The sequence below is a fragment of the Crocuta crocuta genome, unplaced genomic scaffold, assembly GCF_008692635.1.
Source record: "Crocuta crocuta isolate KB4526 unplaced genomic scaffold, BGI_CrCroc_1.0 scaffold99, whole genome shotgun sequence".
Classification (NCBI taxonomy): domain Eukaryota; kingdom Metazoa; phylum Chordata; class Mammalia; order Carnivora; family Hyaenidae; genus Crocuta; species Crocuta crocuta.
In genome coordinates this window covers 790,775-818,398 of record NW_027551560.1, presented here as the reverse complement: position 1 = coordinate 818,398, position 27,624 = coordinate 790,775, and the positions used below count along the sequence as shown (strand labels likewise).

The 27,624-nt window shown below is 37.8% G+C and overlaps 1 long non-coding RNA gene across 3 annotated transcripts in view; it reads left to right on the top strand.

Moving 5' to 3' along the window:
• The window catches only part of LOC144219548 (uncharacterized), a 78,510-nt gene that overhangs the window by 4,429 nt on the left and 46,457 nt on the right, over positions 1-27,624 (top strand). The window contains exon 3 of one of the 3 annotated variants that reach the window (XR_013331446.1): positions 510-568. The exons of the other annotated variants lie outside the window; for them this stretch is intronic. This is a non-coding gene — a long non-coding RNA (uncharacterized LOC144219548). Of the gene's footprint in view, positions 1-509; positions 569-27,624 lie in introns of those variants that run through there. 3 annotated transcript variants of the gene reach the window in all.

Sequence of the window (27,624 nt, the reverse complement as noted above, 5' to 3'; positions counted from 1 at the left end):
GAGACCTCACTCTCTCGGAATCCTTCTATTTTGCTGTGGTGTTCCTGGCTATGAGTAGGGTTCTGCGTGTCTTCACTGTGGGGATGGAGGGGCCCCTTATACAGGACAGTCATTTCCTCCCTGGAGCCTGACTTGCAGCAGGAAGCCCACTGGGTGGTCCTCTGCCATTTTCCGTGAAAGGCCATTAATGCCCCCCTCCACCCCCAAATGCACTACTGGTGTGATGGGATAATGGTCCTCCAAAGAGGTCTATATCCCAATCCCCCAAACCTGGGAATTTGTCAGCCTCTATTTTGCTCCATCTCTGTGCCTCTCTCACCTGTATTAAGAAATGGGAAGATCAATATCATACATTCCTCTGTGTAAAGCTGAACCAGCAGAGATCATAGATACTTAGGTACATTTGTAAGCTAAGCAGATATATAACCTTCATACCTGAGTCTGTATATCCATGTTTTTTATACTCCAAATTTCTGACAGATGCTTTTCCTGTTATTTGAATTTATCAGACTGGCCTCAAATCCTGGTCTTCTGAGTCTCTGTTGACTGTTCTTCCCTACTGTGCCATGAATGCTTCTAAGGGGACTAGAGCTTCTCAGGAACAGCAGTCTGTGGTGGCGTCTTCATGCTGTCCCCCTACACAAGCAGATAACCTCAGCCTTGGGCTTCAGCATCCTTCCACATTAGTGCTTCTGTCACTAAAGGCTGCTCCAGTTTTCTTGGTATCTTCTCTAGCCTTTTAATTTGTAGTGATCCCCAGAGAGGGGCATCATAATATATACCTCATCAGTGATTTCTCATTACTTATTGAATATGAGAGCTCTGAAATAAAAGTGCTATCAGAGGCCATTCTCCTCATCCTTCTGTCCATCCTATATGATTTCTTTTTGAAATGTAAGCAGAGAATCTCCTGGGCATGTAATAAGGCAGAATTAATGATTCTACTCAGAGGAGCTAGGCTATATAGAGGTGTCTTCCAGACCTTTTAGGAAGGAATTAAAAAACCCCTGTATTCTCTGAGCTCCTTTATGCATGTCCTAGTCCCTGAAAATGTTAATAGTTGTATTTCCAAACCCTAATTTGGGAACATTCAAATTCAAGGAAGTTCAGTGAATTTCCCATACACCTGAAATGGTTAGTGACCCAATTTCCTATTGCAGAGGTACTGGCACCTGAGCGTAAGTCTTTCAACAGAGTTGTTGGTGGATTTGGTGAGAGAATTTTCCATGGTGGTCGATAAAATCCACGAACAGATTTAGAAGCAACATTAGATGTTGAAAGCAACATTATCTGGAGAACTTTGCATCAAACAGTTGATTAGAAAGGTTTCCAAGTTCTTATTTAGAAATGAAATGTCCACAGAAATCCAGAAAACTGCCAAAGAGATTTGTTTTCTGAAATCACAAGCAATTTTTTAATTAAAGTATAGCCATGGGCCAGGCATTATAACACCCTATGAGGTTGATACTGTTGTTGAAAAATTGACCTCTGTGCTTCAGCCAAAATATGCCAAATTTGGGATAAAGAGGAACAATAGCTTTATTGCTTTCCCAGGCAAAGGAGGCTTCAGCAGGCTATGGTCTTCAAAACACTGCAAGCCTGCCCAAAGGAAAGGGCTGTGGGTTTATAGGGAAATACAGGATCTAGCCAGTTTTGACAGGAATTTATATGTGCTACCAACCTCCTCTGTCTTGTCTTTAGGGTCCTACCAGTTTCCTGAAACAAAGGCTAAGAGAGGAAGAGAGGAGGTTTACCGGAAAGAGGTGACCTTAAAATAGAGCTTCGCTGAAGCATTAATGGAGTCGTTTTGATTGTTGTTCAACTTTACGCTTTTAAGCCATTTCATTATTATTCCCATTTTGTACATGAGGAAGCTGAGGCATACAGAGATTACATACATTTTCCCAGTGGTCATGCAACTTGTAATGGCAGAGCTAGGACTTGAACCCTTGGCAATCTGATACCAGGGAGCATGATATTAGGACATTATGCTGTTTCATTTTTTATTATCATTACTTTTTTATTTTAGAGAGACAGTGCATGAGCTGGGGAAAGGGTCAGGGGGAGGGAGGCAGGGGAAAGACAGAGAGAGACTGAGAGAGAGAGAGAGAGAGAGAGAGAATCCTAAGTAGGCTGTATGCCCAGCATTGAGCCTGATGCAGGGCTTGATCCCATAACCCTGGGATCATGACCTGAGCTGAAATCAAGAGTTGGACACTTAACCAGCTGAGCCACTCAGGTGCTCCATTATGCTACTGTTTTTTTTAAATTAATTTTTAAAAATTTACATCAAAATTAGCATATAGTGCAACAATGATTTCAAGAGTAGATTCCTCAAGGCCTCTTACCCATTTAGCCCATTCCCCCACCCACAACCCCTCCAGTAACCTCCATTTGTTCTCCATATTTAAGAATCTCTTATGTTTTTGTCCCCTTCTTGTTTTTATATTATTTTTACTTCCCTTCTCTTATGTTCATCTGTTTTGTATCTTAAAGTCCTCATATGAGTGAAGTCATATGATAGTTATCTTTCTCTGACTAATTTTGCTTAGCATGGTGATTCTCTCTAATTCCATCCACATAGTTGCAAATGGCAAGATTTCATCATTTTTGATTGTTGAGTAATATTCCATTATATATATATATGTATGTATGTATGTATGTATGTATACATCACATCTTCCTTATCCATTCATCCATCGATGGGCATTTGGGTTCTTTCCATACTTTTCCTATTGTTGATAGTGCTGCTATAAACATTGGGGTGCATGTGTCCCTTTGAAATAGCATACCTGTATCCCTTGGATAAATATCTAGTAGTGTAATTGTTGGGTTGTAGGGCAGTTCTATTTTTAATTTTTTGAGGAATCTCCATACTGTTTTCCAGAGTGGCTGCACCAGTTTACATTCCCACCAGCAATCCATTATGCTGCCTCTTAAAGACAGATATAAGCAGAGAGCAAGTCCAACAGATTTGGCCATTATCAAAGGTTAACTGCTAAGGACAGGGTGATGGTGGAAGTATATGAAAGGGAGAGAATTTAAGACGATTGAAGATTTCTGACAAAGAGCTTTCTGCACTTTAATATTGTAGTTTACCTTATCATTCAGCATACTTAAACTTTCTATAGTGTAATGATCTTCCACAGCTAAATTTTTTATTTTTTATTTTAAGTAGGCTGCATGCTCAGTGCAGAGCCCAACATGGGACCTGAACTCACAACCCTGAGATCAAGACTTGAGCTGAGATCAGATGCTTAACTGACCGAGCCACTCAGGCACCCATGATAGTAAGTTTTTATTACCCACCTCCAACGTTGAGGTGTCCTGAGAATCTTAGTACAGGATGTTGAGTCCCAACATATTGTAGAGATTCATAACAGCTTAAAAGGTAGATATCCAGTGTCTGTGTGCATGTGATGGAAAATTTACAAAGCTTGACATGGTATCCTACATAAATCAACAAACAAAAGCTCTTCCAGGCTTCCTTTGAGATAAAATAAATAAATGTAATGAATTTAAAAATGTGGTTACTCTTCCTTATGTGCTGTAAAATTCACAAAAGAAGTGTCTGAAAATAACCTCCTAACCCCCAAATTGGTCAGTTTTACCCTCTTCTTATTGGAGAAAGGAGAGTTGTATAGGATCCATTTTCAGAAGCTAGCATTTACTTTGTGGGCCAAACAATTGTTGAATGTCAGGAAGAAATGGCCAAAATAACAGCTTTTACTTGTGTACTGTGTTTTAGTTTATATATAAGCCACTTTTCCACATGGAGTTTCATTTACACATGGTGGGGTATAGGAAATATCTTCACCTGACCTATGGACAGCTCAGGCTCAATGTAATCCAGAGAATTACTGCTAGTTGTGTTAGTCATACTCAGCATGCCTGACTCTTGAAACCAGGTCTGCTCATGATAAGCCCAGGCCTCTTTGTGCTGCAAGGCTGCTACCCTGATTCTTCCCTCCTCATTCCCAGGGAAAAGTGGCCTGTATCACCAGCTCTTTGCAGGGAGAAGAAGCCAGTGTGTTGGGCCTAATCCTCTTTCTATGGGCCTGTCCTACACTCAGCAAGCCATATAATAGATTTTAAAGTTTTGGTGGCCCGAGAGCCCAATGAATTATGTTCAGGTTTCCTTTTGCAGTAGATGACTCATTTAAGATTTGGTTCCTGCACTAAAATTGTAGAGATCTCAAAAGTTACACACCATGCATTTTGACATCCATCTACTGCTCTTCCTGTTGAGGGGACAAGGGTGGATTTCCAAAGACCATAATCAAAAATTCTTTGTGGCATTTGAGGCTTGGCCACATCAATCTAATTTGATTGTAGACACTTCTATTTTCATGTTACAACCTGTATCTTGCCTGTGCTAGATGCAGAGGATAAAATAATGATGAAGACACAGTTCTTGTTTTCATGTAGCTCATAATCTGAAATGGGAATATTACAGTCCTACTCACATACAGTTATTACCAACTTTTTAACCAAAAAGGTTAAGCCCTTTGTCCAAATTTCTTATCAAAGATGATTAGGCTTTGCTGGATCTTTTCTGTTTGCCTCTCTACATCCACTCTCCATCCTTTTCCACCCCTGTTCTGTGTCATTGGGGCTGATGTTTGTTGCCTGGATCAGTGGGCTCCCTTGCTTTCTGGCTTCTGGTTGGTTTTGCCCTTTGGAAGAGAGAGAGAAAGCTATTTGTTCATTTTTCTTCTTCTTCTTCTTCTTCTTCTTCTTCTTCTTTAATGTTTATTCATTTTTGAGAGAGAGAGAGTGCATGCGCGCATGAGAGAGTGCGTGCACAAATGGGGAAGGGGCAGAGAGAGAGAGAGGCACAGAATCCAAAGCAGGCTCCAGGCTCTGAGCTGTCAACACAGAGCCTGATGTGGGGCTTGAACCTACAGACTGTGAGATCATGGCCTGAGCCAAAGTTGGGTGCTTAACTGACTGAGCCACCCAGGCACTTTTGTTTTTTTTTTTTTTTTGCTTTCCTCTCTGGTGGACTGTATCCTTCTTGGTTGCTATTGACTGCTTTCCCTTAAGACCATAACTCATTCTGGGTGACTCAGTCCTACAACTATAACTATCACTTTTCCTTTAAGTTTCTGAACCCCTCTATTCCCAGTCTCCTCTAGGGTGATAAGAACTCCCTGCTGTTGCTAGTCATAGAGTATTTCACTATCTGAATTTTCCTTAATCCTGCTCACACCACTGTAAATATCTCACATTGAACTTTCTTTGATTACCTTCTTTGAATGTGCCATATGGCTTTTAAAGAACCTCAAGTCATTCAAGTCTCTCCACTATCTAGCTCTAAACTCCCAATCCAGCCACATCTGTCAATGCATCTCATTCACAATCTACATGCTCTCCTTAAAGGACCTCACAATGGAGTCCTATTCTGGAAGGGCCCTCTTAATAACATTACACTGTTCATGAAGACTTACTATCTCATTCCATTGTCAAAATTAAACCTGCTTTCCTCTCTGCTCATGATACCAAATCAAATGCTGAGTGCTGCTTAGTTCTTTCAACCTTCTCTCCTCTTATTTGCATGCTTGTCCTTCCTATTGGGCCACTTGCTCCCTGAGGTCAGGCAGGGCCTCCATCTTTCTCATATCTGGAAGTCAGTCCGTAGTGAGCAGAGACTGCGTTCAGTTGCTAAGGAGTGGGCTTGCAGGATGGATATATAACCATTTGGTGGTTAATAGTATAATTTGGGAATAACTCAGACCCTTTGCTTTTGTTTTTCTCACCCACTCTTTTACTATGGAAGAGAGGATTTGAAATGAATCAGTTGTGTTTATTATGAACAGTTTTGATGAAAGAACATATTGAGGAGAAGGATGCAACTTTTCAAGGATAACCATAGTTTTGGACTCTGTAGAAGATGAAGAGTTCTTTTTTCATTGACAATGATTTTCAAGCACGGACTCTTTTGTGTGAACTCTATAATTTATTATTTGCTTTTTGAGGGTATATTTGGCTTAGCTGGAATTGGTAGAAATGAAGAGTGAAAATGTAACTCTGGTTTGAGAGGACTTTTTTACTAGCCACTATCGTACTCAGTTTTCAGGAAAGTCCTCTAGTATGTAAGATGCAAGCGTTATGAGGTAGAGAATAGGTTGAAGGGGCCACTTGTCTCTTGGGCCAACACGATTTGATACTTGGGTCAGAGTGCTAGTTTCCTTTTCGTTTCTCTTTCTTGCTTCATCTGTGCTCCTTCTCAGTAAGAGAAGTGTCCTATTTTGTCCTAAAGTCAAAGTTTTAATAGTCAGATCTGTTTTCCTTTTAGCTCAATGCTTTGCATGGAGATTAACATTTAACTGTTTTATTGCCGGCACAGATTTCCCAACATGTGGGTTAGAGAGCACCTGTTTGCCCCTAGAGCCCCTGGACATGAAGGCTCTGCTATTGGCTTTCTTTATTACTTGATCAGCACTGTCACTAATGCAAATCTATTCCCCCACATGAGGAGCGACATTAATTTTATGTTGTTTACGTACTCTTGCCATAAGGTTAAGCAATTCCTACTATTAAGCTTGATGAAATTGCATTACCTTAATGAAATGCACTTTACTGATAAAGAAGAATGTCACTTTCACAAGTGGAAGCACTGTTAGCAAATTTTTACGAGAGAATTCCCAAAATCATATCTTAATTGCTTGGACAGCTGTGTAGTTTACATAACGAGCAAACAATGCCAAGGTTTTTTATTTCCTTTGTCAGCTGTACTGGATGTTAGTATGCATGGTGGACCTTTTTTGGGCCTTTTATTACTTGATTGCAAATCATTCTTCATTGTTGCCCAAATTTATGGAAGGACATTGCTCCCTGAGGTGCCATTTCCTTTCAGGTCTGTAACTGAACATGACTGATGGCGCCAGAGTAACAGTTGCTTATTACTGCGTTCACTGAGCTGTGATTGCTCCAATACTTTATGTTGGCAGATGTGTTTCCCTAGGAACAGCATCTCCGAGACAGAGGTCATTGATCAAACCCCCTCTGGCTGTTCCATTATGTGCAAATTATTGCTAAAAGCAGAGAGGTTGTGAGGGAGGTGGTGTGTACTCATTGCAGATATAGGGGCGGGAAGTCTAAAAAAGAAAAAGAAAAAAGAAAGAAAGAAAGAAAGAATGAACGAAAGAACGAAAGAAAGAAAAAGAAAGCAAGCCAGACAAGTGTAATGAAGCAGAATAGAATTCCACCTAAACTAGAACAATGTTTTTATAATGTGAATTAATAAGGAAAAGGAGGAAATTTTGTGACTTTGAGAGACACGCAATGGGAAAAGAGTCAGATTTTATCATTCTGAGGTAACTTCTTAAATTGGACTTGCTGACAGCATCCTTGGCGGCTGTCCATGGCTAAAAGAGGGCATGTTTGTGGGCTGTACCCAGAGCCCTGTTGTCCTAATAAGGTAAGGACGAAGGCAGTTAAGTGGCCAATGCACAGCACTCTCTTCTGTCCATTTCTGGGCCAAATATTTAGGAAGTGCTGGAGACATACAAAGGACATATGCAGAGATTTCCCGGTCCCTCAACTTCTCAGGGCTGGAATGGAAGCAATAATGACTGACTGATAAGTGGGAAGTACTGAAGTCAGGACTGTCCTTTGCTCAGGCTTGACAGAGTGATACCTTCTCACCTGCAGCAGCAGCTCTTCTCAACAGACGTCCATTCCAGGAAAGATGGATGGTCTCCCATGTGGGTGTCTGTCCTTTGCTAGCTTCAGTTAAAACATGTGGCCTACACATTCAGCAAGCTTTCAGTGGGCTCTCGCAGCCACACAACACTACCCCATTTCTCACACCAGCTTGTCTTTCAGTGTTGGCAAGACTCACCGTTTTATAATTGCAATTCAGTTTTCCTTATTTATAAAATTTCTCTTTGTATTGAATCAGATTTTCCCATGGTCTAAGTCACTCCCTTGATACATAGTAGAGGCTTCAGGAACACTGTATGCTAATTCATGGGATGTTGTTGTAGTCTTTAGGGTATTGCGAGGGTCCTCCTAAATATTGTATTTACCCTCAGGTTAGCTTGATGTAATCTCTTCACAACCCCAGAGGAAAGGTGAAGGTATAGGAGGTCCTTTACTTGCAAAGGGAAAGCTGAATGGGGTTTTATGTTTGTAATTTCAGAGTGACTGCTAATGTTCTCTGTGAACGGCAGGCCATTTTGACACCCTTCATCTCTACTGGTAGCTACAGTCAGAGTCCTGCAGGTACTTATTAAAGAAAGCTTTTCAAAAAGAGGTAAAAACATGATTCTCATACATAAATAAAATGAATATATCCCAAAGATTTTGTTTAACTTATTAATTAAATGAGGGAACTAATAAGATGTTAGGACCAAAGGGCAATCCAAAGAACAGATGTATTTATATATCAGGATTATTGAAATGAATTTGCAAATGGGTTCAAAACTGGCTGGCAGGGAGGGGGGATTTTAATTAATTTGCATGTCCATGAACAATAATCCTTCATGTTGCTATATAATAATATAATGCATAATTTACTTATATATTTAGATATATACAATATATAATTTATAAAACTTCAGTGTAATCCTTTCAGAGTTATGAAGAGTTTAGTTTAGACTAAATAGTAGCCATAACAAGAAATATAATTTATTTGGTGCTAGTATTGCATTCGAATTTTTAAAAATGTTTATTTATCTTGAGAGAAAGAGAGAGAGTGAGGGAGAGAGGCAGAGAGAGAGTGAGAGAGAGAATCCCAGGATGGCTCCATGCAATCAGTGCAGAGCCTGACACAAGGCTCAGTCCCACAGACTATGAGATCACGATGGCAGCCAAAGCGAAGAGTTGGACACTTAACTGACTGAGCCACCCAAGTGCTTCATGTTAGGATTTTTTAAAAAACAGTTAAGTTTCTTCTGTAACACAATTTTGTTCAAATGCTAGATAAGAACAAAGAGTGTTGGCTTCTTGAGAAATATGTTTATTTATCTTTCTCCCTCATCCCAATCTACCTGCAGAACAGCTGGAAATTAAAAATGGTTTACTAAGAATAGACAGACATTTAAGTAGATAATTTAAGTGATAAGGCAAACCTTTGTATAAAGGAAGTATAAAGGAGGATGAAAAAAGACATTTTTCCATTTTAACTCATAATAGTATTTTTCTTCCAGCTTTTTCAAATGATGAGAGCATGAGGAAAAATAGAAGAGATGACTAGAAAACAGGCTAGGGCCATATTGTTGAAGTCCTTGAATGCCAGGATAGAGAATTTGTAGTTAATTAGGATGACAATGGGATACCTCTGGCTGTTTGAGTAGGAGAAGTGGTATTGATAGAGCTGTGTTTCAAAAAAGTTAGTCCAACTGAAATATCTGGGATGACTTAGAGGGAAAAGGGATGAGAGGGGAGACCACTTAGTTATTCCAGTCATTACAATGTGAGGTACTAAGAGTTAGGACTATAATGTAAAGCGATCACAAGTATGACTTAAGATAGAGCTATTGAATTTGGAAGATACTGGCTATTAGATTAGCTCAAGTATGGAAGCAAAGGATGATGTATGGTGTGGCAACTATTTTGAGGTTTAGAATGATAAAGAATATTAACAAAACTAGAAGATTCTGGAGAAAGTGGCATGTGGGGGGAAAATATATATATTCAACTTTGCAACTACTGTTTTTGAGATGTAAATGGATATTCAAATGCAGATGCCTAGAAAACTAATGGAAATGTTAGAGGTGACACAATCAGTAAAGAAAAGGGGGGAGAAAGAGAGAGGAGAGAGAGAGAGAATTAGTGGGCTGAGGATAGTCATGAAGCTGCCTAAACTTGGGGGAACAGGAGAAAATAGAGCCAACAATGGGGCAGAGATTGATCAGAGATTGATTGGTAGGAGGAAAGCCAATTTCAGTAGAGATGAGAGAAATTTCAGTGAAGCTGGGATTAATCCTGCCAAATACTATAGAAAAGGGATGGAGGATGAGCACTGAGATATAGTCACTGAGCAGGTAAGGCTGATAAGAGTTAAGAAGTAGATGGAGAGACAAAGAAGAGAATGACATTAAAATTCAATAAATTGTTACTGAAAAGAGGGTAAAAAAGAGGAGGAGTGAGATGTGGAATGATGATAGTCTGGTCAGGGTGGAGGTAAGTGTTTTACGACATGAGAGGATTGAGAATGTTGATTAATTTAGTTGAAAGAGTTGGGAAAGATTGAAAATGAGAAACAAGGAGGGGGGATTCTGGAACAAGGCAGGAAGAGGATGAAATCAAGTGGCAAAATAGAGAAATATTTTGAGACCAAATAGAAAGAAGTTGAAAAAGGTCCTATCCTATTGAATTGATCTTGGTAAGGGTGAAATTGAGGGGTCCTGGATAGTATTCAAAGTGAGGGTTTAGCAGAATGAAGAAATTTTGATTCCCCTGCTCAAGGAATATGAGAAATATCTAACAGGGAACAAAAAGATCCCTAGGCAGCATAGAGACCTCACTGTAAGTTAATAACATTGCATTTGTAGAATTGTGCTTCATGAAGTGGCAGCTGATAATGGGGCCATATCATGAGGAAAAGGAAAAAGTTGGAGTATCTGTGAAAGTAAGGTGGTATAATGTTAGGAGACTAAGGGATTTTTCTATGGTTGCAATACATGACTAGTCATTGGGTCCAGGCCAGTTAGAGAGTCAAATGAGTTCAGATGAAGGTCCTTGTCTATCCAAGAGGCATGGCAAAGTTCAAGTATTTAGAGGTCATAATGATAATAAAGAAGAGTTATTGGGAGTATGGAAATTAGAAAAAAAAAATGGAAGGAGATGAGATATGGTCAGAGCAAAGAAATGTCCAGAAGTCAGGACCATGGAGGGAAGCAATGTCTAGAGGTTACAGTAAGTAAGATCTTGCCATGTAAATAGGCAATCTGTAGAATTGGACCCATGCCTTGGGAGCTGAGGTGAGAGAGGACATTGGAGGCCTTTGCATTCCAAGATCTATCATCATATACAAGGGGGATGGCAAAGATCTGAGACAACTGATTGATGTGGCTGCTTGGAAAAAAAGAAGATGGCTAATTGGTTGGGAGGTCTATAAAGGATGAGACATCACTATATAAAGGTAGAAGGCTTGGAAGTGGTTCCATCTATTGAATTTATGAGAAAAGTATGGAAACATAGTTGAAAAAGGCTTTGGAAGCTGAAGATAATTCTTTAGAAGAATCTCCCTGAGATTTAAAAAATACAAATGGATGAATATATTGAAAAAAAGTCAAAGATATAAATAATTTATTACTATTTTAACGTTAGGAATGGACTCAACCTAAAAAAATTAGTTCAATAGGGCCTGTTGTAGATTGTGTGTGTGTGTGTGTGCACGTGCACGTGCACGCATGCACACACAAGCACACACATGCTGGTAAATGTTCACATATTTAAAGCAAAGATATAGAAGCAGGAGATTGGCAAGATATAGAGGTAAAGTTGTGTTATGAGACTATGACCAGATATTTTTCCCTAATTTTCTTGCTAGTCTTGGGCCATTTCACTGCTAATCTCCACATCCATCAAACAAACAGGAAGGGGAAATGGAGAGTTGAATTACAAATCTGTCAATTTTGTTATTCTTGGCAATTCAGGTCCAAGTTCTGGTAGGGACAGAATTTGAAACAAATGAGAAAAATTAGATTTCCTGATTGTGGGAACATTGTCATAGATTATGAGTCAACTTCTTGAAAAGCCACACATGTAGGCCAGATATATGCTTCTTCAGATGTTCTCTGGAGTTGAAATGCATTTTTTTCAGTGAAATCTAGTCACTAAACTTAATTTTCTTTAAGATTTTTATGGTTTTTATGTTGTAAGTTAGAAAGCAACAACCGAAAATCGTTTAGCACCTGGGGAAATACAATGTAGTGGGTATGAATTTCATAGGCCACAGACTCAGATGTGCAAAAAACATTGCTTCTGTTTTACACCCTTTGTGGGCTTCAAAGTACAAAACTGAGTTACTCTGATTCAAGATAAAGTCAGTCAACTTTTTTTTTCAGACATTTCAAGATAAACATAGTCAAAACCAGTGTTCTTACCTAGTGTAGCAGATTAAGTTCCCAGGATCTTTTGGGGTGCATGATATTATTAAGGGAAGGGGGAGTCCTTGGTCCATGATTGTCCTTGGTATCTTGCTGGGATCCACAAAAGTGTGTCTCATCTTGGCTGGTCATTTGCTCACTGTTTTCTAAGAGTAACTGTTATCCACTGTGACTACCCAGCTGCCATGGCTTCTGGCTAAATGTCAGGCCATAGGTTTCCTTTTTGAACCACTCATGAGGTCTTGCTGGTCAACAAGCCATCTCTCAGCCATATATGAGTCACTCCTGTGGGGTGCTAGAGATTTTCTAATGTTCTCTTCACACTGCCTGGGTTGCCCAAGACTTTAAAGGTTACCCTCATCTGTCTGTCTGGTCTTCCCACTTAATCTTTCACACTGTACAGCTCCAACACCCAGGACCCATTGGTGCTCTACCGTGCCCAACAATGATGGGTAAAGGGTTCTTCCCCAAGGTCTGTAGCTCCACTTTAGCTCTACTGTGAGGTAGGAGGCACAGGAATCCTCTCATCTGGTATCTCCCCAAACCTATGTAGGTTTTCATTGACCTTAAACTAACCTCATTCAGGGTTTTGACTTTGTAGATGGGGCATGGCATTCTTTCTCAAAGATACCAATATATCCTCTTTTCCTCAGCCCTCTGCTTCCATTTTATCAACTCTATTTCCTTTTGTATCACACAACTTGGTTTTATACCATCCAATCTTCTTTCCAAATTCATTATTTATGCTATTAATTCTAGGTACTACAGTCATATTAAAATCAAGCTTTCAGGGACTCTTAATCTTTCTTAACAATGCCTACCTTGGGCCAACCACAAGTCCATTGGATTTCCATATTTATTTATTTTCTTTATTATTAATTTAAAAATCAGCTCAGAAATGAAGTGGAATTCTATATTATTTTTTAGGTTCTTTGGATAGGGAACTGGTACTTAAAAGATGATCCATGGGTAAGTAAAAAAAAAACCCCAAAACTTTGCTTCCTTCTTGGTTGTAGGCTTCAAAGTCTGGATATGATAGATATTCTAGCTTTAAGCTAAAGATGCCCTTTGACTAGGGTGACCATGACATTTATCTTTTGAACCAGGGAAATTTTGAGAGTGAAAGAGGAAGCTATTAATAATCATACCAAGAAAATAGGCATTCACCAGGATCAAAAACTGGAATGTAGGATCATCTTACCTTTGATCCATGGAGACAGGCTAAGATCTAGTCAAAGATGCAGTGGTCTGTAGGGCATCAGAAGCTGAAAATAACAGAACATATTCAGATAATTAAATCCCAAACTAGATTATCTTTTTATAATCAGAATCTTTAGCAAAGCTGGGTTTAAGGATGGAAGCCTAGCCTCAGCTATTTCAGGTGTGTGTGTGTGTGTGTGTGTGTGTGTGTGTGTGTGTGTGAGAGAGAGAGAGAGAGAGAGAGAGAGAGAGAGATGAAGGGGGGAGAGAGAGAGAGATGGCATAGAAATTCTACTTCAGAGCAGTATGCCTCCTAAGGGCTGGTGCAGGGAAGTGGCTGGAGCAATTATAAGAGAAAGGGAAATTTTGAAAGATAAGAGTTGGGAATGAGATCCAGGCACTCTTTTGCATTGATGTTCTCCCTCCATTACCAACCAGACAGGACCTGGGCTTGCTTGGATTAAGAAAGCATGCCCTGCCATTTATTTTCTGAGCAATGATTATTTCCTCATGCTTCCTTTGATCTTGGGAAGCAATGCTGTAATGAGATGGCTGCAGTTGAGGTAGGGCTGAGGAAATCAGAGTCATTTCAAGCTACTTATATACAGCATAATGTTAACTTGGCTTGGTATTTATATTTTTAAAAATATAATACCCAAAATATATAGCCAAATTATAAATTAATTATAAATGAATGGCCAAAAGTGTCAGTATCAGTGTATTTCATATATATATTTCTGATTTCTTTTGATAAACAAGATCTGGCAACTCTGGGTCTGCATCTCCTAGAAGCAAATATTGGCTAGAGTAGTCTCTGATGACTTCTATGAGATGTGAGGTTCTCTCTGTAGTTCACCATGAGGCCCACTACTCCTTACTGTGATATCCAGACCATTTCACTGATTTATATGAGCTGTTGTTTATTGCAGACTTTCAATTTTGTGATTTCTGTATTATATCATACTATGTGTTGGTAGTTTCTAAAATAGTCAGAACCAAGTATGGCAGATATATCAGGGTTCATGCTTTCCTAAGAAATATCAGCTGTTGTTATCCAAACCAGGTTATTAAACATTTATTTTTAGTATTTTGAGGTATAAGGAACATACAGTGATATGCATAGGTATTAAACATAGAGCATAATGAATTTTGACACTCCCCCCCCTTACTGGCATGTGAACAAGATACTGAACATTCATACTACCCCAGAAAATTCTCTTGCACCCCCTCCAGTCAGTACTCACTCTCTCCACCCATAAGTGATAGAACTGTGGCAAGTTCTATTGCCATAGATTAATTTGACTATTATAGAACTTTATATATAGAGAATCATGCAGTATGAACTTTTTTGTGTCCACCTTTTTTTCTTTTAGTATAATATTTTCTTGATTCATGTTTTTGGAAGAAGCAATGATTTGTTCTTTTGTATTACAAAGTAGTTTTCCATGACATAAATTTATGAGTGGTTGTCTATTCATTCACCTCTTTTTTTTTTTAAAGTTTTATTTTTGAGAGAGAGAGAGAGAGAGAGAGAGAGAGAGAGGCAAAGAGGGAGATATAGAATCCCAAGCAGGCTCGGCACTGGCAGCACAGAGTCTAACCCTGGGCTTGAACTCAAGAATGGCAAGATCATGACCTGAGCCACAATCAAGAATCAGTTCCTTAACTGACTCAGCCACCTAAGCACCTCTCTATTCATTCACTTCTTGATTGATGTTTGATTTTCTAGTTTTTGACTATTTTGAATGAAGCAGGTAGAACATTCTTGTGTGTGTTTTTTGTGGGGATATGTTTTCATTTCCTTAGGGTAATCCCCTGAGAGTGAAGTATTTCAATGACAGGGTAGGTGTAAATTTAACTTTATAAGAAATTGCCAACAGTTCCAGAGAAGTTGTACAGTTTTATACGCTCACCAGCAGTGGATGAAAATTGCAGTTGCTCCGCATCTTGGCAATGATCAATATAGCCAGGCTTTTAAATTTTATCTCTTCTAGTAGGTATGACTGGATCTCATTGTAGTTTTAATTTACATTTCCCTGATAATGATATTGAGCTTTATCCATGAACTTACTGGCTATTCATATATTTTCTTTTGTGAAGTAACTGCATTTTTGGTCCATTTTTATTATAACAATTTTTTTGTTGTATGATTTAAAAAAATATATGTATATATAGTCTCATCAGCTTAAACATCTAATTTAGATGATTCTTAGACATTATTAAAAACAAGCCATAGATAGGACCAGTGTGCAAATAATGTCACTCTAAAGTACATAAAGTGATAGCAATATGGCTACAAATTGTTGATTAGACTTGAGGAAATGGACACAACTGCCTTTTGCAGCGATGAGCATAAAGCTTGGACTCTGTCCTTCGAATAATAAGATAAGTCATAGGAAAGGCTTACATTTTTGTGTCTCTATGGGGGTTTGTATACATTTTCTTGTTTAGAAAGGGAGACTGTAAAGTTTTGCCACTAAATATAAGAAGCAAGTTCAGCTGAACAGCCATGTAATTGTACCTGCTGCTGGAAGCAGGCCCCTCTCCTCTGAGAGACTTCTATCACTTTTCTGCGGGTCCCAACCTACAATTCACCGGAAGTGGTGTCAGCAGGACTCTTCACCCTGTGCCAGATAATAGTTTCTCTTTTTAGTGTTAAAAGATCATATCCTTCTGTGGTTCTTAGGGGGGAGAACTGGTCTGAGAAGCATGCAGCTGGCCTTGCTCTGGTGAGTAGGAAAAAGCATGAACTGGGTTGGTTTGGAGCAATAATTGAGAAGCAAGTCTTAGAGCCTCACAGCCCATGTCTATTTAGTGAACTTAGAATGCTGTTCAACCCATTGTGGTGTCATGTTCTTGCTCAAAGCCATCAGTGGTGTCATGCTCTTGCTCAAAGCCATCAATTTCTGTCCTAGAGCACGGAGTTCAAACTTATTCCATGTTAAGTATTAACTGGCTTCATCAACTTTATAACCCATGGGTAAAGCCTCCCTACCAAAGAGCATGGTCATCACTGCTACCTACCAATTATTTTTCTGAATACTTGGTAGCTAGGTGTAGCCATGCAACTTGCTTTGGTGAATAAAATGTGAGAGGAAGTGGCATCTGTCACTTCTGGCAGAAATGTGTGTGATTCACTGTGTTCTCTTTCATAGCATCGCGGTTTGGGACATGGCATGTCCTAGCTCTCCTAGAGGAATGCATATGTATAGGTATGCATAGAAAGGTGGGTAGAAAGATCTGGCGTGTGCTGCCCGTCAGGCAGCTTGACAGTAAATTCTGTGTTCCACTCCTCCTATCTCTGTGTTGGCTATTGAATCCCATACCTGTAAAAGGGGATAATTATATTTACCTTGTGTCTTTGTTCTTTCAGGCTGCTGTAACAAAAATACCATACACTGGGTGGCTTGAACAATAAACATTTATTTCTCATAGTTCTAAAAGCTGGGAAGTCCAAGAAGGCACTGAAAGATTCAACGTCTAGTGAGAGCCAGCTTCTGAGTTTTAGATGGCAGTCTTCTCATTGTGTCTGGCAGGAAAGACCAAGAGAACTCAGGGGGCTCTTTTACAAGGGCACAATCACGTTCACAAGAACTTTACCCTCATGATCTACTCATCGCCCAAAGACCCCCTCTCCTAACACCGTCAAGTTGGGGGTTAGGAATTCAACCTATGAATTTTTGGGGGGACACAAACATTCAGTCCATAACACCTTGAGAGCACAATAAACAATGTCAAGGGACTCTGATTTAAGACTCTTTGTGACATACCCGTTTTGTCAGGCAAACGAGTGAACCGTTAAGCTGAATTGTTAAAATGAACAGTAGGTGAAGCAGGCTGAGAATATGTGCATTTATGACTTTAGGTTGGTTTGGTTGTTAGTCATGCTAAAAATGTTTATCAAGTATGTTTCCATTTTAACTTTTAACATGGAACCTGTTTTTGTAAGGAGAATCCAACTTAGCATTTTATTTACCAAAACCCAAACAAAAGTAAACAATATTTTATTTCCTAACAAGTCATATTTGATGCCAATATGCTGGTAACCAAATGTAAGCTGGGTATTGGGTAGGATTTAGTAATTTATTATAGTATACATTGTAGGATTATACATTTAGTATTATACATTTAGGATACATGTTCAGGTCATGCATACTCACTAAATTGTTCCCTAGTGACTGGAGTTACCTCTCTGAACCTAGGTTACACTAAGAGAATCACAGTTTGACCTACACAATGTAGCTCTTACCGTCAACAGTTTTTTTTTTTTTTAATAAAGACAGGTGTTTTTAGTTTTACAGATTTTTATTTAAGAATCATTCGTCTTTAAGGGGATTTATCCCTGGGAAAATTTTTTAGTTATTTTCTTTTAAAGTAAAGCAAACTTGTTCTATTTTCCTAATGTCAGCAAGCAGAAAGAGATATAAAGAACTACTGTGAATTTTTTAGACATTTCCAATGTAAAATATAATTATTTTATTATGAGCGTTAATTATCACAGTGCTCATTGAGTTTCAGACTCCCTTTTAGCGGTTTACAGATTTCAGATTGTCAGGGAAATTACATATAATTTGTTTTCTAAATTAAATTATTAGACAGTGGCATGGCTTGTGCATTCAAAGTTTAACATGGAAAAGCGTTTAATAATTAAAATGCCAAGTATATGGGAATGGGAAAATCTTTCCCCACACTTTCAAATTACATTTGCTGGAAAAGCCAAATTTAAAAAGCTTGGGCTTAAACAAGACAAGTAATGAAGAGAAAGAATTGTCATGGCTGAAGAATCTTCATAAGTTGGTCTCAACATAAATCACTTATTTTTAGTATATAATTTAATCTTTATTATCTAAGTCACTATGTCCTAAAGTCTGATATGTTCCCAAATTTGTCATAATATTCATAAAAACTGCTGATCTTTCAAAAGAGGAGGGCTAATTGTGATCTTTTCATTCAGTTTTGTTGGAGGACTAGAGGCCCACATAGATAATTGTGTTGTTTTATCCTGGACAATGACAGAAGAAAGGGTAGACACCAAGTCTTATATTCCTGGACTGGACCTCTTTCAACTCCACCAAGCTCAGTCATACCCTAGGCTGTCACATTTTTATAGCCCTGAAGATACAGAAATGAATAAAGCAGTGCTGTATTCAGGGATCAACTGAGTAGCTGGTTTACATATTCTATATTGTTTCTCCTAACTGTAGATGGCATAATTTCTAGAAGATTCCTAGGATGAAGACTATATAGCTTTAGCATTCTCCATCTTCTCCAAAACGAACAAACACAAAACAACAAAAACAAAAAACCCAAAAGCGACAGAGAAGTGAAAACAAAAACATAAGTTTCTCTTATTACCTGAGAAACTAGAAAAGAGAATGAAATAATTTTGTAAGGGGTACCAAAATAAGTTTAGTTTCATGCAAGAGACACTGGGAATGAACCAAGAGAAGCAGAGGAGAGAAATGTTATAGTCAGGCATAGAAGCAGGGATAGAGATAAAGATGGAGAGAAAGAGCAAGTGAGAGTGTGCACATCCTGGAGGAGTAATGAAGTTGAGAGAGGCAGAAGAGACCCCAACCCACGTAGAAGCCCTCAGAACAGTTCTAATTTGCACAACATCTATAAGAAGATATTGTAAGTAATAAGGAGAAGTTCACAGTAAGATTTGTTGACAAACAATATTCTCCAGAGGAAAATGTTGCCCTGAGGCAGATGAAAATTGTGAGTATTTCAGCATGAAATAAAAATCTTATGATCTAGTTGCTTCTTTAAAGTAAAACCACAAATAATAAAGCAGAAACTCAGGGAAGAGATGATGAGGCAATAAGAGGAAATAAAGTGTGAGTTAGTGTAGTTTGGGAGATTTTTTGTAGATGAAAAGAACAGATAAATGATCGTGAAAGAAAACAACACTGGAAAAAGGCCAGTCTGGAATGCATTGTAGAAAACATAGTAAGATACATATAAGAAAGAACTGAGAAACATTAATTGAAATATAAATTAAAGAGAGTTTTAAAGGATTTGAAGATATGTAGATCTAGAGGACAGGCAAAGAGACTCAAAACAAACCTAAGTGTCATTATTAAGAAGAAAATGATTGGGATGTCTGGGTGGCTCAGTTGGTTAAGTGTCCAACTCTTGATTTCACTCAGGTCATGATCTCATGGTTAGTGAGTTTAAGCCCTGTGTTGGGCTCTGCACTGACAGCATGGAGCCTGCTTAGGATTCTCTGTCTCCCTCTCTCTCTCTCTCTACCTGCCTCTCCCTCCCACCCCACCAAATAAATAAATAAATAAACTTTAAAAATAGAAGAAAACAATTAAACAACAACAACAAAAAAGATGTAATTCAAGAACTATTGCTTAAAAGAAATTTGCACCTATTTATTTATTTATTTAGAGGGAATTGTGTTCCCTCTAAATTCATATGTTGAAGCTCTAGCCCATGGTGTAACCATATTTGGACATTAGGGCCTTTAGGAGGTAATTAAAGTTAAATAAGGTGATGAAGGCAGGGCCTTAATACAACAGGATTCTAGCATTTCTGTTTGATTCTTTTCTAGAGTTTTTATCTCTCCATTTACATTACTTATCTGTTCTTTTCATGTTTTCCACTTTTTTCCAACAGAGCCCTTAGTGTATTATACATAGTCATTTTAAATTCCACTCTAGTAATTCCAAAATCTCTACCATACTTGAGTCTGGTTCTGATGATTCCTTTGTTCCCTATAGGCAATTTTTTCTTGTATTTTAGCATGCTTTGTAATTTTTGTTGTTGAAAAACAATCTTACCTAGAGAGGAACAATTTACAGTGGACTTCAGAAATGATGCAAGCAAAAAGAGAAAGGAATAAAGTATTTAAAGTGTTGAAAGAAAAAAAATATCACCAAAATAGAACTGTATACAGTGACATTATCCTTTAAAAGGGAAGGAGAAATTGACTTTCTCGGATAAACAAAAAGTGAGAAAATGCGTGTTCAGTAGGTTGTCCTTGAAAGAAATGTTAAAAGGAGTTCTTCAGAGAGAAGAAAAATGGTATAGTCAAAATCTTGGATCTACACAAAGAAAGAAGAGTATTAGAAAAGGAATAATTCTTATCAACAATGAAATATTCGAATTAAGGAAAACGGCGATTTTTCCAAAATTAATGGCAAATAAAGTCACAGAACCGGGAAGCTCACATTACACTATGCATGGTAGGCATGTCATATTCAATTTGCATTAAACACAAGATAAAATCTTGAAAGATGACACACGAAAAAAAAATCATGTATATATATGTATATATATTTGGATTTGAATTCTATTAGTATTTTGTTGGGGAATGTTGTGTCTGTGTTCATGAGAGATAGTTGTCTATAGTTTTCTTTTAATGTCTTCATCTGGTTTTGGTGTTAGGGTGATGCTTGCCTCATAGACCTGTTCCCTCTTCTATTTTCTGGGGAAGCTTTTAGAGAATTGGTATAATTTTCTCCTTAAATTATTGGTAGCATCAACCTCTGCAACTATGTGGACCTGGTACTTTCTGTTTTGAAAGGTTATTAATTGCTGATTCTGTTTCTTTAATAGATATAGGTGTATTGAGACTGTATATTGTAGATTGTGTCTTTCAAGGAATTGATCTATTTCATCTAAGTTATCAAATGCATGAACAGAGCGTTGTTCATAATATTCCTTTGCTCTCCTTTAATGTCCATGGGCTATGTAGTGATGGCAACTCTTTCATTTCTGGTATTAATAGTTTGTGTCATTTCTCTTTTTTTCTTGCTTACCCTGGATAGTTTTATTCAATTTTTAATCTTTTCTAAGAAGACATTGTTTATTTTAACTTTCTCTATTGTTCTTGTGATACCTCTTTCATTGGTTTCTCCTCTAGTATTTCTCCTTCCTTTACTTTAAAATTATTTTTATTAATTATTTTCATTGGCTTGCTTTATGTTCATAATTTTCTTCTTTCTCTAGTTTCCTAGGGTGGGAGCTTAGATGATTGATTTTAGATGTTTCTCCTTTTCTAATATTTGCATTCAATGTTATGAATTTCCCTTTTCTATTTTGCTTTGCAATTCTATCAGTTTTTGTCTGATGTATTTTGGCACTATGTTAGTGTCATATACATTAACAATTGTTATGTGTTCTTGGAGAATGACCTCTTTATCATTATATAACTCTACTCTTTTTCCCTGATAATCTTCCTTGTTCTGAAGCCTGCTTTGTCTGAAAGTAATATAAGTATTCCAGCTTCCCTTTGACTGTGTTACTATGGTGTATATTTTCCTATACTTTTTCTTTTAATTATTCTGTTATTATGTGTTTCTTATAGATGACATATAATTGGGTCTTGTTTTTAAATCCACTTCGCCAGTCTCTGTCTTTTATTTGGTGTAATTAGACCACTGATGTTTAAAGTGATTTTTGTTGTTGAAAGGTAGATGTGTTGTATCATATCATAGGAATTGAGGTAAACAGACTTTAAATGTGAAGTTTTATACTTATCTGGCTAGAACGAGGGCTGTGTTTAGTGCTTGCTGTAGTTACTGGTGCCAGAGGCTTCAGTTTCTTCTAGTATCTTTGTTTTGTCTTTGGGTTTCCCTAGAAACTCCTTCCTAAATAGGGTCTGTGTCTTGTAGCTGTCCCAGTTGTAAATTACTTTTACTCTCCTGGAGCTCTGTTGCTGTGGCGGCAAGGTACTAGAGAGGGTAATCATGCTATAATTTTATGTCTAAATCTCTGTGATTTGAGTGGGCCAGAGTCCCTGGGCTATGATCTAAAGAAGGTTTGACAGGAAAGTTTCTTCGCTGTTTTATTTTTCCCTTAATTCCAGAGAGTCCTGGAGTTGGCTAATTGCCCTTCTGCAGGTCAGATTAGGCTTTGGCGGAATAGTTTCTCTTGAGGGCTGGCCTTTATGGCAGAAAACAGAAGGAAAAAGAAAATGCGGCAGGTGTATTTCAAAATGGTTACTTTCCTTTTCCCCTGCTGGAAGCATGAGGGGAATTTTTTGGTCCAGTCTTTACCATGAGGACCTGGTGGGGCTCCTGGAGACAAAACTCACGAAAGTGGATCACCTAGACTGGTCTTTCAGAGTGTTTAATTTTCTAGCTAACCTGCATGAGCCTCCAGCCATTCTTCAATCACATTTTAAGAGTTTTTTGTTTTGTTTTTGTTTTTTTGTTTTTTTACTGGCACTGGCTCCAGTAGCTTCTGTGGTAAACTGTGATTCCCTATTAGTCCATCTCTCCAGTTTTAGAGAAAGTGCTTTGCACTGTGACCTCTGTTGTCTGATGGATCTAAGAGAGTTGTTGATTTTCAGTTTGTTCAGCTTTTTCTTGTGGTGGGGACGGGAGTAATAATTCTAAGCTATTTACATATTGGAGAGGAAATTGCAAGTCCCAATTTATTTTTGACAAAGGTGAAAAACCGGTTCATTCAGTGGATAGCCTTTTGAACAAAAGGAGTTAGAGCAACTAGTCACCCTCAGGCAAGAAAATGAACCTCAATTTCAGTCTCATATTAGATTAAAGCTCGTTCAGAATGGATCATGGACTTAAATGTAAAATGAGGAACTAGAAAGTGTTAAAAAAAATTAGACAGGAGAAAATCTTTGTGGCCTAGGACTAGGTAAAATGTTCTTAAACTTGACATCAAAGGCTTGATCCAAGAAAGGAAAGAATGCTAAACTGAGCTTCAAAATTAAATCCTTTGCTCTATAAACACTCTGTTGAAAGGAGGACAAAATGAGCTACAGACAGGAGGAAATGTTTACAAACAGCATATCTGACAAAGGACTAGTATCCAGAATATATAGGGGACTCTCAGAACTCAGCAATAAACAAGCAAACAACTAAATTAGAAAATAGGAAAAGGACATAAAAAATTCTACTGAAGAGGATATACAGATGGAAAATGAGTATATTAAAAGATTTTCAGTGAAATACATCAGAATGGCTAAAATACAAAAACAATGACAACACAAATTCTGGCAAAGATGTAGAGAAATTGGTTATCCATTGCAGGTGGGAGGGTAAAATGATATGACTACTCTGGAATATAGTTTGAGTTTCTTAGAGAACTCAACATGCAACTACCATATGATCCCTGCAGCCTCCTAATCCATGCTTCCATGAGAAAACTTACTATTTACACAAAAACATACACAAAGCTGTTTATAGAATATCTATTTGTAGTAGCCCCAGACTGGAAACAACCCAGATGCCCTTTGACAGGTGAACAGTTAAACAAATTGTGGTACAATCATACTATGGAATACTATTCATCTATAAAGGAGTATGAGCTATGAATACAAGGAGCAACCTTGATGAATCTCTGGAGAATTATGCTGAGTGAAAGAAAAAAGTAAATTACAAAAAGGTATGCACTGTATAATTCCATTCTTAAAGCATTCTTAAAATGACAGAATTATAGGGATACAGAACAGATTTGTGGTTTCCAGGAGGAGAATGAGAGTGGGAAGGAATTGGATGTGGTGATTCAGGGTCATTGTGAGGGATTCTTGTGGAGATGGAAAAGTCCTGTGTCTTTACTTAGCAATGTCAAAATCCTAGTTGTGCTACCATGCCAGAGTTGTGCAAGATGTTACTACTGGGGAAACTGGATAAAGGGTAAATGGGATCTCCCTGTATTATTTCTTACAACTGCATGTAAATGTATAATTGCCTTAAATAAAAAGGTTAACCAAACAATACCTAGAAATAAGCTTAAAGATAAATACCCACCATCAATAAGAAGAAAAACCACTCCTGTGAATAATAAGAAGTAAAACACTCCTGCAGTACCCTCTCTCCCACAACTTAAATAGGTATATAGGCATACAAACCTGTTTATGTTCTTGGACATAAAACCTCAACAACAAAAACATTAATTCTCCCTTTTTTCCCTCTCTCTCTCTTTTTAATGTTCATTCATTTATTTTGAGAAAGACAGAGAGAGAGAGAACGCAGGCGCACATGCATGTGCACACATGGGGGAAGGGCATAGAGAGAGAATCCCAAACAGACACCACACTGTCAACACAGAGCCTGGTGTCACGAGCCTGTGAGATCATGACCTGAGCTGAAACCAAGAGTTGGACTTTTAACCGACTGAGTCACCCAGGTGCCCCCCCCAAAACCTTAATTCTCCTTGATTTAATTTTATCATAACACAAATGGAAATACCCATATTCAGATATCAGCAATAGACAAGCTGGTTTTTAAATTTAATAAAGAGAAACAAGAACAACCAAGAACTATAAGGAAATCAAGAAGGGGAATGGGTGCTGTCACATATAAAATAGACCACATTGTCTCAGGTATTAAAAACATTATGATACTGGAAAACAAACAGTTAGGCAGACCAATATTATCAAATAGAAATCAAGAAATGGACTCCTTATATATGATAAAACTTTTATCTCAAATCAGTGTAGAGAAGTTGAACTATAAAGGAAATAGTATTGGAATAGGTGAGCCTCCTAGTATATTTCATAATATGCAGCATGAAAAAGGCAGAGTCGATAAAGTATCAAAAGTGAAACCCATAATAATAGAAATAAAGGGTGGGAGAATTCTATTTAAACTTAGAGTGGGTAAGTCCTTCCTACCTGACACAAAATTAAAAAGATGTAAAGATTTGTAAATAGGACTGTATAAAACTCAAAACACAATATTATGTCTTTTTCCTGTTTTTTAACTGAATGGCAAAAATGCTGTATATCAAAATACAAATAACAAACCAAAAGTATTTACAAATCACATCACTGACAAGTGGCTAATTTCCCAAATATAGAAAGGGTTTCTAGAAATTGGTAAGAAAAAGATCCACAAGCCAAAAGAAAAACGTGCAAAGAAGGAGAATGGAAAGTTCACAGAAGACAATGTTCAAACGGCTCTTACACATCTGCAATGATGCTCAATCTCATTCAATGAAAAAGAAATAGAAATAAAAAATAGAGCTGCTTTCCCTGTAGTATTGGCAAAAATCTAAAAATTTGATAACACAAGATGTTGGTGAGGCAGTGGGTGAAACATACATTCATTACTGGTAGAAACGTAAATTGATCCAACCATGATAGAGGCCAATTTGGCAGAATATATTGGAATTACCCATTTAATTACCGTGTCCTTCATAAGTTTTCTATAGTTTGCAGCATATAGATCTTTTCCATCTTTGGTTAGGTTCATTCCTAGGTATTTTATAGTTCTTGGTGCAATTGTAAATGAGATCGATTTTTTGATTTCTCCTTCTGTTGCTTCATTATTGGTGTTTAGAAATGCAACTGATTTCTGGGGTGTCTGGGTGGTTCAATCGGTTAAGCGTCCAACTTTGGCTCAGGTTATGATCTTAACAGTTCGTGAGTTCAAGCCCCAGTGTTGGACTCTGTGCTGACAGCTCAGAGCCTGGAGCCTGCTTTGGATTCTGTGTCCCTCTCTCTCTGCCCCTCTCCCACTTGCTCTCTCTCTCTCTCTGAAAGATAAATAAACATTAAAAAATTAAAAAAAAAGAAATACAACTGATTTCTGTACATTGATTTTGTATCCTGCGACTTTGCTGAATCCATGTATCAGTTCTAGCAGCTTTTTGGTGGAGTCTTTCAGGTTTTCCATGTAGGATTCATGTCATTTGCAAAACGTGAAAGTCTGACTTCTCCTTTGCAAGTTTGGATGCATTTTATTTCATTTTGTTGTCTGATTGCTGATGCTAGGGCTTCCAGCACTATGTTAAACAACAGTGGTGAGAGTGGACATCCCTGTCGTGTTCCTGATCTCAGGGGGAAAGCTTTCAGTTTTTCCCCATTGAGGATGATGTTAGCTGTGGAATTTTCATATATGGCTTTTATGATGTTTAGGTATGTTCCTTCTATCCTGACTTTCTTGAGGGTTTTTATTAAGAAAGGATGCTGTATTTTGTCAAATGCATTTTATGCATCTATTGACAGGATCATATGATTCTTTAGTTAGTGTGATGTATCACATTGATTGATTTGCAAATATTGAACCAGGCCCGCAGCCCAGGAATGAATTCCACTTGATCATGGTGAATAATTATTTTAATATATTGTTGAATTCGCTTTGCTGGTGTCTTAGTGGGAATTCTTGCATCCATGTTCATCAGGGATATTGGCCTGTAGTTCTTTTTGTTTTTAGTGGGGTATCTGTCTGATTTTGGAATCAAGGTAATGCTGGCTTCATAGAATGAGTCCTGAAGCTTTCTTTCCATTTCTATTTTTGGAACAGCTTGAGACGTATAGATATTAACTCTACTTTATTTTTAATTTTTTTAACATTTATTTATTTTTGAGACAGAGGGAGACAGAGCACGAGCTGGGGAGGGGCAGAGAGAGAGGGAGACACAGAATCTGAAACAGGTTCCAGGCTCTGAGCTGTCAGCACAGAACTCGATACAGGGCTCGAACCCACAGACTGTGAGATCATGACCTGAGCTGAAGTCGGACGCTTAACCAACTGAGCCACCCATGAGCCCCTATCAACTCTGCTTTAAGTGTCAAGTAGAATTCCTCTGGGAAGCCATCTGGCCCAGGACTCTTACTCGTTGGGAGATTTTTGATAACTAATTCAATTTATTTGCTAGTTATGGCTCTGTTCAAATTTTCTGTTTCTTCCCATTTGAGTTTTGGTAGTGTGTGGGTGTCTGGGAGTTTGTCCATTTTCTCCAGGTTGTCCAGTTTGTTGGTATATAATTTTACATAATATTTGCTTATAATTATGTGTATTTCTGTGATATTGTTTGTGGTCTATTCTCTTTCACTTGTGATTTTATTTACTTGGGTCCTTTCTCTTTTTGAGAAGTCTGGCTAGGGGTTTATCAATTTTGTTTATTTTTTCAAAAAATCAGCTCTTAGATTCATTGATTGGTTCTACTGTTTTTTTTTTATTCCATATTGTTTATTTCTACTCTTAACTTTATTATTTCTATTCTTCTGCTGGATTCAGGGTTTCTTTGCTGTTCTGCTTCTAGTTCCTTTAGGTGTGCTGTTAGATTTTGAATTTTGAATTTCTTGTTTCTTGAAATAGGCCTGGATTACTATGTATTTTCCTCTTAGGACTGCCTTTACTGCATTCCTAAGGGTATGGACTGTCATGTTTTCATTTTCATTTGCTTCCATATGTTTTTAAATTTCTTCTTTAATTGCCTGGTAGACCCATTTATTCTTCAGTAGGGTGTTCTTTAACCTCCATGCATTTGGAGGCATTCCAGATTTTTTCTTGTGGTTGATTTCAAGTTTCATAGCATTGTGATCAGAAAATATGCATGGTATGATCTCAGTTCTTTTATATTTATTGAGGGCTGTATTGTGACTCAGTATGTGATCTATCTTGGAGAATGTTCCATGTGCACTTGAGAAGAA